This window comes from Rattus norvegicus, chromosome 3 (genome assembly GCF_036323735.1).
Source record: "Rattus norvegicus strain BN/NHsdMcwi chromosome 3, GRCr8, whole genome shotgun sequence".
Classification (NCBI taxonomy): domain Eukaryota; kingdom Metazoa; phylum Chordata; class Mammalia; order Rodentia; family Muridae; genus Rattus; species Rattus norvegicus.
The window spans coordinates 51,640,012-51,652,459 of record NC_086021.1 but is presented as its reverse complement, the minus strand read 5'-3'; positions in this window follow the sequence as shown (position 1 = coordinate 51,652,459).

Here is a 12,448-nt window from a genome sequence, read left to right as displayed (position 1 = left end):
CTTGTACAACCACTCCAGAAATTAATTTGGAACTTGCTAAAAAAACTAGGACTAGTTCTACCTCAAGGCACAGGTATACTGCTTCTGGGTATATACCCAAAAGATGCCCCACTTTACCACAGGAACACTTGGTTAACTACATTCATAACTTCTTCATTCATAATAGCTAGGAACTGGGAAGAATCTAGATATCCCTCAACTAAAGCATGGATAAAGAAACTGTGGCTCATCCACACAGTGGAATAATATTCAGTCATTAAAAGCAAAGGCATCATGAATTTTGCAGCAAATGGATGGACTTGAAAGTATCATCCTGAGTGAGCTAACCCAGACCCCAAATGACATCATGGTATGTACTCATAAGTGAATATTAACCCTAAAGTACAGAATACCCAAGCTACACTACAAGATCCAAAGAAACTAAACAAGAAGGAAGGTCCACCTGAGGATGCTTGAATCATACATAGAAAGGGAAATAAAATAGTCATAGCAGGCAGATAGAAGGAGGGAATTGGGTGGAAGAGGGCGTGGGGGAAATGGAAAGTTTCAGGATTAGGAGTGGGAGACAGGAACAATGGCCAGAGGGCCAGGACAATGAATAGAAATCTGCTGCTGGTAAGAGTGTGTGGATAGGGGCATCTCAAGGAAATGACAGAGACACTAGATGGAGCAGGATCCCAAGAATCAGTGGGTGTGACCACAATTAATACTCACAATGAGTATATGGATCTTGAAGATGCTGTCTCCTGTAGCCAGACAGAAATGTCAGTGGAGTGATAAGGATCCCAAACCACCCTCAGAACTTTTGACACAAAATGTATTCTATTCACAAGAAATGCAAGGCGAAGATGGAAAAGAGACTGAGGGAATATCTAAACAATAGCCAGCCCAATTTAAGACCCATCTCTTGTGCAAGCATCAATCCCTGACAGTATTAATGATAGCTAGACATTTCTTGTAGACAGAAGCCTAGTATAACTGTCCTCTGAGATGCTCTACCCAACAATTGATTAAAACATAGGCAGAAAAGCCCAGCCCAACATTGGCTAGAGTTTGGGGACACTTACGGAAGAACTGGGGAAAGGATTGAAGATCCTGAAGGGGGTAGAAATTACACAGGAAGACTAACAGAGTCAACTAACCTGGACCGTTGCGGGTTATCAGAGTGAACCACCAAGCAAAGAGTAAAGACAATTGGACCTAGACCCCTGCACTTATATAACAAAAGTGTAGCTCTGTCTCCATGTGGATCCCCTAATATCTGGAGCAGGGGCTATTGCTAAAGGTGTTCCTGTCTGTAGAATATGGTCTCCTAAATGACCTGCCTTGTCTGACCTCAGTGGCAGAGGATGCACCTTGCCCTATAGAAACTTGACGTCTGTGTGCGTGGAGGGCAAAGGACAACCAGGGAGCCTTCAGCCTCTCAGAGAAGAGGAGAATAGGGGAAGGGAAAAGATGGCGTCCATGATTGGGAAGTAAAGTAAGTAATGAAAAGTAAGAAATCTCAACGATTTCAAAAGAACAAGTATTACTACAGTTCAACTAAAAGAATACAAAGACAAAAATGGATACAATAAGAAAATCTATTTGAATGCAGAAATATAGTTGAAAAACTTAAAAGTAAAGGCCAACTCAGATGATGCTGGAAATAAAAAATAAAATAAGCCAAAGACCATAATAGAGCCTGCCATGTTTTAAACAGAAAGTCAGTGTAGAAAACAAAGTAGAGGAACTGGAGCACTCAGTAAAGATGAATGGAAAAACTGAATATGTGTATATATGAATTGAACAAGAGAAAGTTTGGACAAGACTTAACCTCTATTTTGGGGCATAGAAAGAAAATAATTTTTAATGCAGTTATAGAATATATGTTCAGTAAAATAATAGAAGAAAATTTCTCAAATTTAGATAAAGATATTTGTTGCTGTAAAACTATAAAAAATAACGTCTTTTACTCCCACTAGGTCCAACACCACAGTACCCAAGATATCTGGTAGAAATCGTCATCTCAGTCAACAAAGCCTCACACCTGCTTTGCTCTCTCCCACATCACATTGGCGATGGCTTCTCTCTGAGCCTGGCAACAATCTCTCTACCCATCCAGTTCCCAAAGCAGGCTGCCACCATGTCAGAAATATACATATCAAATATACATATACATAGCTTCCCAGCTGCCACATACTCTCTTAAACCTAATTCGCCACAAGAAAGAACACACAACACAATAACCTCTGATCCAATTGATAAGATATCATTTCCCACCTAAACATACAAAGCTCTATACACATCCATCCTTTAAGAACATTCATAACAACCTCTAAATGTACAGAGTGGAATCTTAACATCCACCTCCATGTTCTCTCGGCAGCTTCATCTCCAGCCTCCTTCCATTCCACTCTCCTCCTCTTCCCTCAAACTTTTCTCCCACCCATCCTTCCTTCTTGTCCAATGACAGGCCTCGTGCTATCTTGTACCTGCCTTCAGCTGTATGACATCATCCTGCAGATCCTCCTCAAAATAAATCTATAAAATATCAAGTGGACAAGACAAAAACTCCCTACAAAATATTGCAAGTATTAATAATAAACAATAGAGACATGTTATTGAGAGCTATTAGAGGGAATACAGAAGTTATCTACAGAAGGAAATCCGTTAAAATAACACCAGATTAATCAACAGAAACCTTTCAAACAATATGGGCCGGACAGTTCTACTACATGTTGTAAAGCGCATAATATCAAACCAGACTAGCCTAGCCAGCAAAATCATCTACTAATGTTGAGGAAAAAATAAAACTTTGCATGATAAAAAATTTCTTTTCTACTAAGATACAGAAGGAATACCTTAATCTAAAAAGACAAATCAACCCATACAGTAGTTCACAAGAGAGAAAAGGCACAACTATGACTATTAATCAAAAGAAAGCCAGGAAAACATCTCAAAATCAACAAAGTGACAGGAATTAATACATATTTTTTCTATTATAACTCTCACTAATGTTTTCAATTACTAAAAAAATACATAGACTCACTAATTAGAAAATAAAATAGAGTCCTTTATTTGCGCTATCACCAAGAAACATACCTCACCATCAACAATAAATACTTTAGGTTATAAGTATGAAGAATTTATTCTAAAAAAAGGAATTAAGAAATAAGTGACCATTGCTGTTCTAGTATCTGCATGAATAGACTTCAAAGGAAAATCAGTCAGAAGAGATAATGGGAAATACTTCTTACTTATTAAGGAAGAAATTATCCAGCAATAGGATATTGCTATTACATGGTTCAAACATAGAGGTACCCAATTTTATAAAAGGAACAGTGTTTTGCTAAAGTCATGAACTAATAGTGAAATTAGGAGGCCACAAAATTCACTATCATAATAGGCAATCATGAAATAAAACTAAACACAGGAACTCTGGAGTTAAACACCATCATAAATCAAAGGAGCTAAGGGTATCTACAGACCATTCCACTCAAACATTGAAGAACAATTTCTTCTCATCAGGCAAAGTCACTTTCCCCCAAATCAACCAACTTTGAGGATACAAAAGACGTTGCAACAAATACAACAAATACAAGTATGAAGTGAACTACCATCTTGTATTCTTCTGGAAATAAACCTGAATTTTGTGCAAAGTGGAAGATGTGGATCTATTTTTCCTTTTTCTACATTCTAATATACAGTTTAGAAAAGCCTCATTTGTGATTTCTTTTTTTTCTATTGTATAATTGTGGCTTCTTTGTTAAAAATCAAGTGACCATCAGTGTATGGACTTATATCTGGGTCTTCGGTTTGATTGCATTGATCAACATGTCTGTTTTTATACCAAAACCATGTGGTTTTTATTACTATAACCTTGTATGAAATCTGGAATGGTGATACGTTCCAATGTTCTTTTATTGTATAGGATTGCTTTAGCTCTCCTGAATTTTTTTTTTGTTTTCTCATATGAAGTTGAGTATTGTTCTTTCAGAACAATAGTAATAAGAGGCCCCACATACTTTTAAACACTACAGGCTACTGCAGTGCTAGTCATTACCCTCCAGAACTTGATAATAAGATTCTATGCTTGAAGATACCACACACATGAGTCACAGAACACTTAGCTATCAAGATGTTAAGGATCAGAACCTGTTGTTCTTTCTGGCTAGATTTCATAGTACAGGCAGGTGATATACATTCTCCAAGAACAGGAAAGTTATCATTCTTCTTATATTGTTATGGATCTTTTGAGCTATAGTAATGACCAGCTTAGTGAGGCACTTTCATTTGTAAAATAATGGAATGAACATTGCAGGACTGAACAGTTTCTGATTGGATTTTATAAAATGTATACCTGACACCAATGTTGGACAAAGAATTTGTGGCTAGACAGGTCATAGGCCAAAGGGGAACAGATCTATGCTAAATGGAAGTGAAATTAAACTGAATCTTAATAACTTAGTTTTATAACCACAAATTAATTCATCTCTCAAACCTCATCACAGAAGCTTCTATTTTCAGTTGATGGTATTTAACACAATGGTTCACAACTAACCAAGCTACAAAGATAATAGCTTCCTCAGCATCAAAGGGAGGAAGTTATACTGCACTCCTCCTCCCAAGGTTCATGGATTATTATGGTAGAGGTGGCAGAAGGAATGTAAGAGCCATAGGCAGTAAATGAATTCAAGAATCGCTGTTTTCTTGTCACATCAATGCAGCTGCACATATAAAATCAAAGTAGTCATACCATATCATATCATAAAAGTCTGTCCATGTCTCATGCAATCTCAAGTCAAACCAAATACCGGCATAAATATAGGAATTAGATATAAAGTTCCACTTCTGTTGAAGAAGGTATTATCAATAGATAGCTACTGGGAGAGGTAAAATCTATTTTATTTAAGAGTGTTGCCATTGTTAGGTGGGCAATGCGTTAGTGGAAGGCCACAATGCCATAAGAACACACTGAACTAAATAGGTGGGAAAGGACACAAATGGTTGATAGGCAAGATAGGTAAAACTTAGAGGGGTTGGAGATGATTCTCAAGGGATTGGCAACAGCAATAAAATCACATGAGTAATGCAACAAAAGATAATTCAGCAACAACAAAAACCACATGCAGAATTATTCCACTGAAGCCTCGCTCGATTCATAGTTTAGAGGTGTTACTTATAAGACCATGAGTTAGTAGTTAGCTACTGTGCATAAGTAAAGATTACAGGAGCACAGACAATGGGTTAATTCAAGAAGATGGATAGTTCAGAGGCAGCTGCATCATGTCTAATTATTCCTGAATACTGCATTCCAAGAAATCACAAACAGCTCAAGTCAGTTCAAAGTAGCCTCTCTCACAGAAAAAAATTTTTTTGCTATTTTATCATTTTAGATTTCTTTTTAGTCTTGTAACTTTAGGAGCTTCTTAAATCCTTTAAGTTTTGTTAAGTTCAGGTTATGATAGTTCCTTCTCTTAACAGCAGAAAAGGTTTGAATGAGAACCTACACAACACCACAATTGTTCATTTACGTACAAAAAAGAATATTTTTAGGCAACAGATGTCATAAGACTTTAAATTATTTATTTATTCAAGATACATTTGACAGTAACCAACCAAGAATCCATTTAGAACATACCAGTGATTGAAAGGACATAAACTCTGTCCTCATGAAGTTTATACATTAATAACAATTACCAGTCTGATTTCTTTGTCTTGGATTCTAAGATGGGACAGGAACAATTGGCTACTCATGCCCCTCTTGAACTTGTTCTTCAATAATTTAAGGATTTTTGAGAAGAGAGCATCTCAGTCTGGTGACCAAGTCTACCCTGGCAAACTAAAGACCTTCTGCCATCTCAAATAGACCACCCTCAAGACAGATTGGCCAATGAGGAAACTTTCAAGTTAACTGCAATTTCCTCCACACAGGTTGTCATCATTTTATGACAAAGGCATCCTGATTAAACCTTAGGCAATACACTGTGGAAGAGGCACCTACATGGCTCAAACTCCTCTTACTACTGTTCAGCAGTGCCCCTTCAGTCTTCCCTAAGACACCCATCCGTGATCAAAGATATCCTTCCTCCCCATAATCATCCTCTCACTGTTCAACCTTCTTTGCCACCCATGGACCTCTTCCTGAATCTCTTACACACCTCATTTACCTCTGCCTGTAATCCCTTTAGAGTCTCCATCATACCAGATCTGGTTCCATACATTGAATAGACCTTGAAGAGGGAGAGTTTTCTTCCAGGGAATTACTCACCTTACCTTAATATCAATACCCTTTGGCCAGGACCCCAAGATGTGAACCAGTGGGTAGTCCTTTTCATGGTCTACACCCTGTTCTTGGTCAGTGACCTCTATAACTGGGGACTGACTATTTTCTATACCCATCAGTCAATTTGGGATAAGTGTCAACACCTCCTGCAGAGGCTCTTTACCTCAAAGGAATAAGAATGAATCCTCCAAGAAAATAGGAAACTGGTTCCTGGCTACAATGGTAGCTCTTTAATCGATCCTATGAGCATTGTGACTGTTTTTCCATGAGCTCAAAAAGCAGCAGAAGGTAATGAGCCTCTTAAGGTCTTTCCTCAGTATCTTTGGGGAGGCCTTCAAACTGATGATGGGTGCCTTCAAATTTTATCAAAAGTTAATCAGGATATTCTCACACCTAAGGTATTTCCCTTGGCCTTTCTGGAATGACTACTAGAAAACCATCAGGATGTGTACACCAATAGATCTAGAAGTAGAAGAAAGCAGGAGACCATAAATATTGCCTTTGTGAATCAGTCTGCCCTGATATCTGAAAAGTACTTTGGAGACTGGAAAGTTTTGAAGGAGAAAACATGCATAAATTAGTTGAGGTTGTTGCCTGAGTCTTTAATAACCAGGATACCCCAGATGATTGGCAAATGAATCAGATGGTCTGAACTATGCTGTCTACCTTCCAGGAAACTAGGTTGCCCATTCCCAGATTCAGATTTTAAAAGTAACAGACAACTGATTAAAGGCAAGAGAAGTCCACCTCTGGCTGCTTGCAAAGAAACATTGTATCTCTTGTAAAGAACTAGGACATTGGAATAGAGAATGTCCTAAGTGACCTAACTCCAGCAAGACCAAGGTCCTGGAATTGGATAAGCACTGAGAAGGCCAGGGCTTGATCACTTACCTTCCAGATCCCATGGTAACATAAAAAGTGGAGGGGAAGCCAAGTGACCTTTTGCGAGACACTGAGACCACTACTCAGTACTTAAGAAACTGAAATGGGCCTCAGGAAATGCTCCTTGGTGCAAGAAACAAAAATTACTGTGGTAAACCAAACCCCATATAAACCTCAGAAAGGGTACTATTATCTCCTTTCTGGTTATTCTTGAATGCCCCTACTCCCTATTGGGAAGAGACTTGTTATGCAACTTCAATCTCAAATTGCCTTGTATGATGAGGATATTAATCCTCCCGGATTTGCCAAACTCTGGGTCCCAGTCCTCATCCAACTCAAGGCTTTAGTAGAGCACATATGAGTAATCCAGTACCCCATTGGTGTGATTTTCTGTTCTCAACTTTCTTACTCTCAGGGTGTCCAGGCTGTCCTGCACACCAAGCTGGAGGATGAAGAGGAATCAGAAATGAGCAGAATCCTAATTTGGCTAGTGACAAGTCCTGTCATTTGGGGAGGTAGGAGGGTGAGATTGGGTGGGTGGATGGGATGGGAGCCTTAGCTTGTGCATATACCTATATTCAGGGTGAGCTTAAACACATACACTTTATTTTGTGTGAACCAGGAGTTATAGAGTTTTGGGGAATGGGGTGAGAATATCCAGTGTGTGTATAAGTCTTTGGCTGAAGACTGCAACTATTGAGATGCCTCATTAGTATGTGGAGGCATTCCGGAAATATCAGGTGCAGGACTATGTGACATTCCTCAGGTAGACAATGGAGCTAGGATCTGCCAGAAAAGAGGAGGCCCTACTGACAAAGGGAACCTGCCATTTTGTACTGAGCTTAGGGCTATCTGGTAGCATCATACTTTGATCTTAGCAGCAAGACTTCCTAATACATGAGCCTGGAAGCCCAAAAAGGAATCAAATTCATAGAGACAGAATGAGAGAATTAGGACTCCTAGTACCTTGTCAGTCTCCTCTGGAATGTTCCACTGCTTACCATTTGGATTCCAGGGACAAACATTATCAGATTACAAGATATAAGGGAAGTGAACTAATGGGAAGAGAACATTCACTCCATAATTCCTGACCTGTACATATTGTGGAGTATGCAATTACTTGCCCAATACATTAACAATGTCATAGACTCAAACTATGCCTCAGTATACTTTTGACACCTAAAAGTCAATCTCTATTTTCCTGTCCAGAGACTGATCTGGACAATGGCTTCAATAGGCAACTGGCTTGACCTCACTACCAGAGCATTTCAAAAACTTTACACTCATTGATAATACCATGTGGATCTGAGTGAATATCACCTCAAATTTCTTCAGGTTAATTTACTGCAATATGTGAATGGCCTCCTGATCACAGTGCAGAAATGGACATCTGCAAACTGGCTACTGAAGGGCTCCTAAATGTTCTCCAACAGATGGATACCGGGTGTCTGCCAAGAAGGCACAACTCTGAAAAAGGAATGCTGTGTCCCTAGTATTTGACCTCCATGAAGGTGGGAGATCCTTGTCTATGTCACATAAATTGTGGGAATTCTTATCCAATGAACAAAAAAGCAAGTCAGGGAATTTTGGGGGTCAGAAGGATACTGTAGGCTCTGGATTCTTGGATTTTTCTGGATTAGAGACCTTTAAATGAAGTCACCAAGAGGCATGAGGCCTCAACAGATTTAGGCAGAAGAGATGGTCTTCAAATAGATTAAACAAGCCATGCTTTCTGCCCTGGCCTTATCACTTCCTGACACTAAGCTTTTCTACTTACATGTGGATGAGATAGGGATTTGATAAAGGGCTCCAAACTCAAAATGTTGGTCTAAGACTATATAAAAACAAATGGCTGTCTTTATCCCCACTAGATCTGGCATTGCAGTGCCCCAAGATATTGGTAGATATCTTGCCAGAAACACACATCACAATTCCATGCCGGTTTACTGTCTCTAGCCACCACACACTCTATTAAACTTAAATCACTAAATGAAAGAACACACAACACAATAACCTCTGATCCAATTGATAAGATATAATTGCCCACGTAAACATATAAAGCCATGTACACATCCATCCCTAAAGAATATTCATAAAAACCTGTAAATACAGAGTGGATTTTTCCCCCATCTTTATTAAATTGTGTATTTCTTATTTGCATTTCAAATATTATTCCCTTTCCCGGTTTCCAGGCCAACATCCCCCTGACCCCTCTCACTACCCTTCTATATGGGTGTTCCCCTCCCCATCCTCCCTGCATTATGTCCCTCCCTCCAAGAATCCCATTCACTGGGGATTCAGCCCTGACAGGACCAAGGGCTTCCCCTTCCACTGGTGCCCTTACTAGGCTATTCATTGCGACCTATGCAGTTGGAGCCGAGGGTGAGTCCATGTATAATCTTTGGGTAGTGGTTTAGTCACTGAAATTCTGGTTGGTTGGCATTGTGGTTCATATGGGGACTCAAGCCCTTCAGCTCTTTCAATCCTTTCTCTGATTCCTTCAATGGAGGTCCCGTTCTCAGTTCAGTGGTTTGCTGCTGGCATTCGCCCATGTATTTGCCATATTCTGGCTGTGTCTCTTGGTCATCTTTCTTGAGTTTCCTGTGTTCTGTGCATCTAGGGTAATTCAAACATTTGGGCTAATATCCACTTATTAATGAGTATATACCATGTGTATTTTTTTGTGATTGGTTTACCTCACTCAGGATGATATTTGCCAGTTCCACCCATTTGCCTATGAATTTCATATAGTCATTGTTTTTGACAGCTGAGTAGTATTCCATTGTGTAGATGTACCATTTTCTGTATCCATTCCTCTGTTGAAGGGCATCTGGGTTCTTTCCACCTTCTGGCTATTGTAAATAAGGCAGCTATCAACCTAGAGGAGCATGTGTCTTTGTTATATGTTGGAGCATCTTTTGGGTATATGCTCAAGAGGTATAGCTGGGTCCTCAGGAAGTACAATGTCCAATTTTCTGAGGAACCTCCAGATGGATTTCCAGAATGGTTGTACTAGGCTGCAATCCCACCAACAATGGAGGAGTGTTCCTCTTTCTCCACATCCTCCCAGCATCTGCTGTCACCGGAGTTTTTGATCTTAGCCCTTTTGATTGATGTGAGGTACAATCTCAGGGTTGTTTTGATTTGCATTATTCTTATGACTAAAGGTGTTGACCATTTCTTTAGGTGCTTCTCAATCATTTGATACTCCTCAGCTGTAAATTCTTTGTTTAGCTCTGAACCTCATTTTTAATAGGGCTATTTGTCTCCCTGCAGTCTAACTTCTTGAGTTCTTTGTATATTTTGGATATAAGCCCTCTATCAGTTGTAGGATTGGTAAAGATCTTTTCCCAATCTGTTGGTTGCCGTTTTGTCCTAACAACAGTGTCCTTTGCCTTACAGAAGCTTTGTAGTTTTATAAGATCCCATTTGTCAATTCTTGATCTCAGAGCATAAGCTATTGGTGTTTTGTTCAGGAAATTTTCTCCTGTGCCCATGTGTTCAAGATCTTTGCCACTTATTCTTCTATTAGTTTGAGTGTATCTGGTTTGATGTGGAGGTCCTTGATCCACTTGGATATAAGCTTTCTACAGGGTGGTAAGAATGGAACAGTCTGCATTCTTCTACATGCTGACCTCCAGTTGAACCAGCACCATTTGCTGAAAATGCTGTCTCTTTTCCATTGGATAGTTTTGGCTCCTTTGTCAAAAATCAAGTGTGTGGGTTCATTTCTGGGTCTTCAATTCTATTCCACTGGTCTGTCTGCCTGTCTCTTTACCAATACCATACAGTTTTTATAACTATTGCTCTGTAATACTGTTTGAGTTCAGGGATATTTTTGAGGATAGTTTTAGCTATCCTGTGTTTGCTAAATTTGAATGAATTGAATTAATTTGCAAATTGTTCTGTCTAATTCTATGAAGAATTGGATTGGAATTTTGATGGGGATTGCATGGAATCTGTAGATCACTTTTGGTAAAATGGCCATTTTTTACTATATTAATCCTGTCAATCCATGAGAATGGAGATCTTTCCATCTTTTGAGATCTTCTTCAATTTCTGTCTTCAGAGGCATGAAGTTCTTATCACACAGATCTTTCACTTGCTTGGTTAAAGTCACACCAAGGTATTTTATATTATTTGGGATTATTATGAAGGGTGTTGTTTCCCTAATTGTTTGCACAGCTTGTTTCTCTTTTGTGTAGAGGAAGGCTACTGATTTATTTGAGTTAATTTTATACCCAGCCACTTTGCTGAAGTTGTTTATCAAGTTCAATAGTTCTCTGCTGGAACTTTTGGGATCATCTAAATATACTATCATATCATCTGCAAATAGTGCTTTTTTTTACTTCTTCCTTTACAATCGGTATCCCTTTGATGTCCTTTTGTTGTCTGATTTTCTCTGGCTAAAACTTCGAGAACTATATTGAATAAGTAGGGGGAGAGTGGGCAGCCTTGTCTAGTCCCTGATTTTAGTGGGATTGCTTCAAGTTTCTCTACATTTAGTTTAATTTCAGCTACTTGTTTGTTGAATATGGCTTTTACTATGTTTAGGTATGGGCCTTGAATTCCTGTTCTTGCCAAGACTTTTATCATGAAGGGGTGTTGAATTTTGTCAAATGCTTTCTCAGCATCTAATGAAATGATCATGTGGTTTTTATCTTTCAGTTTGTTTATATAGTGGATTACACTGATGATTTTGCATATATCAAACCATCCCTGCATACCTGGGATGAAGCCTACTTGATCAGGAAGGATGATTGCTTTGATGTGTTCTTGGATTCGGTTTGCAATCCAAGTATTTTTGCATCGATCTTCATAAGGAAAATTGCTATGAAGTTCTCTTTCTTTGTTGGGTCTTTGTGTGGTTTAGGTATAAGAGTAATTGTGGCCTCATAGAAGGAATTCATTAGCGCTCCATCTCTTTCAATTTTGTGGAATAGTTTGGATAGTATTGGTATGAGGTCTTCTATGAAGGTCTGATAGAATTCTGCACTAAACCCATCTGGACCTGGGCTCTTTTTGGTTGGGAGACTTTTAATGACTGCTTCTATTTCTTTAGGAGTTATGGGGTTGTTTAAATGGTTTATCTGTTCCTGATTTAACTTTGGTACCTATCTAGGAAATTGTCCATTTCCTGCAGATTTTCAAGTTTTGTTGAATATAGGCTTTTGTAGTAGGATGTGATGATTTTTTGAATTTCCTCTGATTCTGTAGTTATGTCTCCCTTTTCATTTCTGATTTTGTTAATTTGGACACACTCCCTTTGTCCTCTGGTTAGTCTCGCTAAGTGTTTAT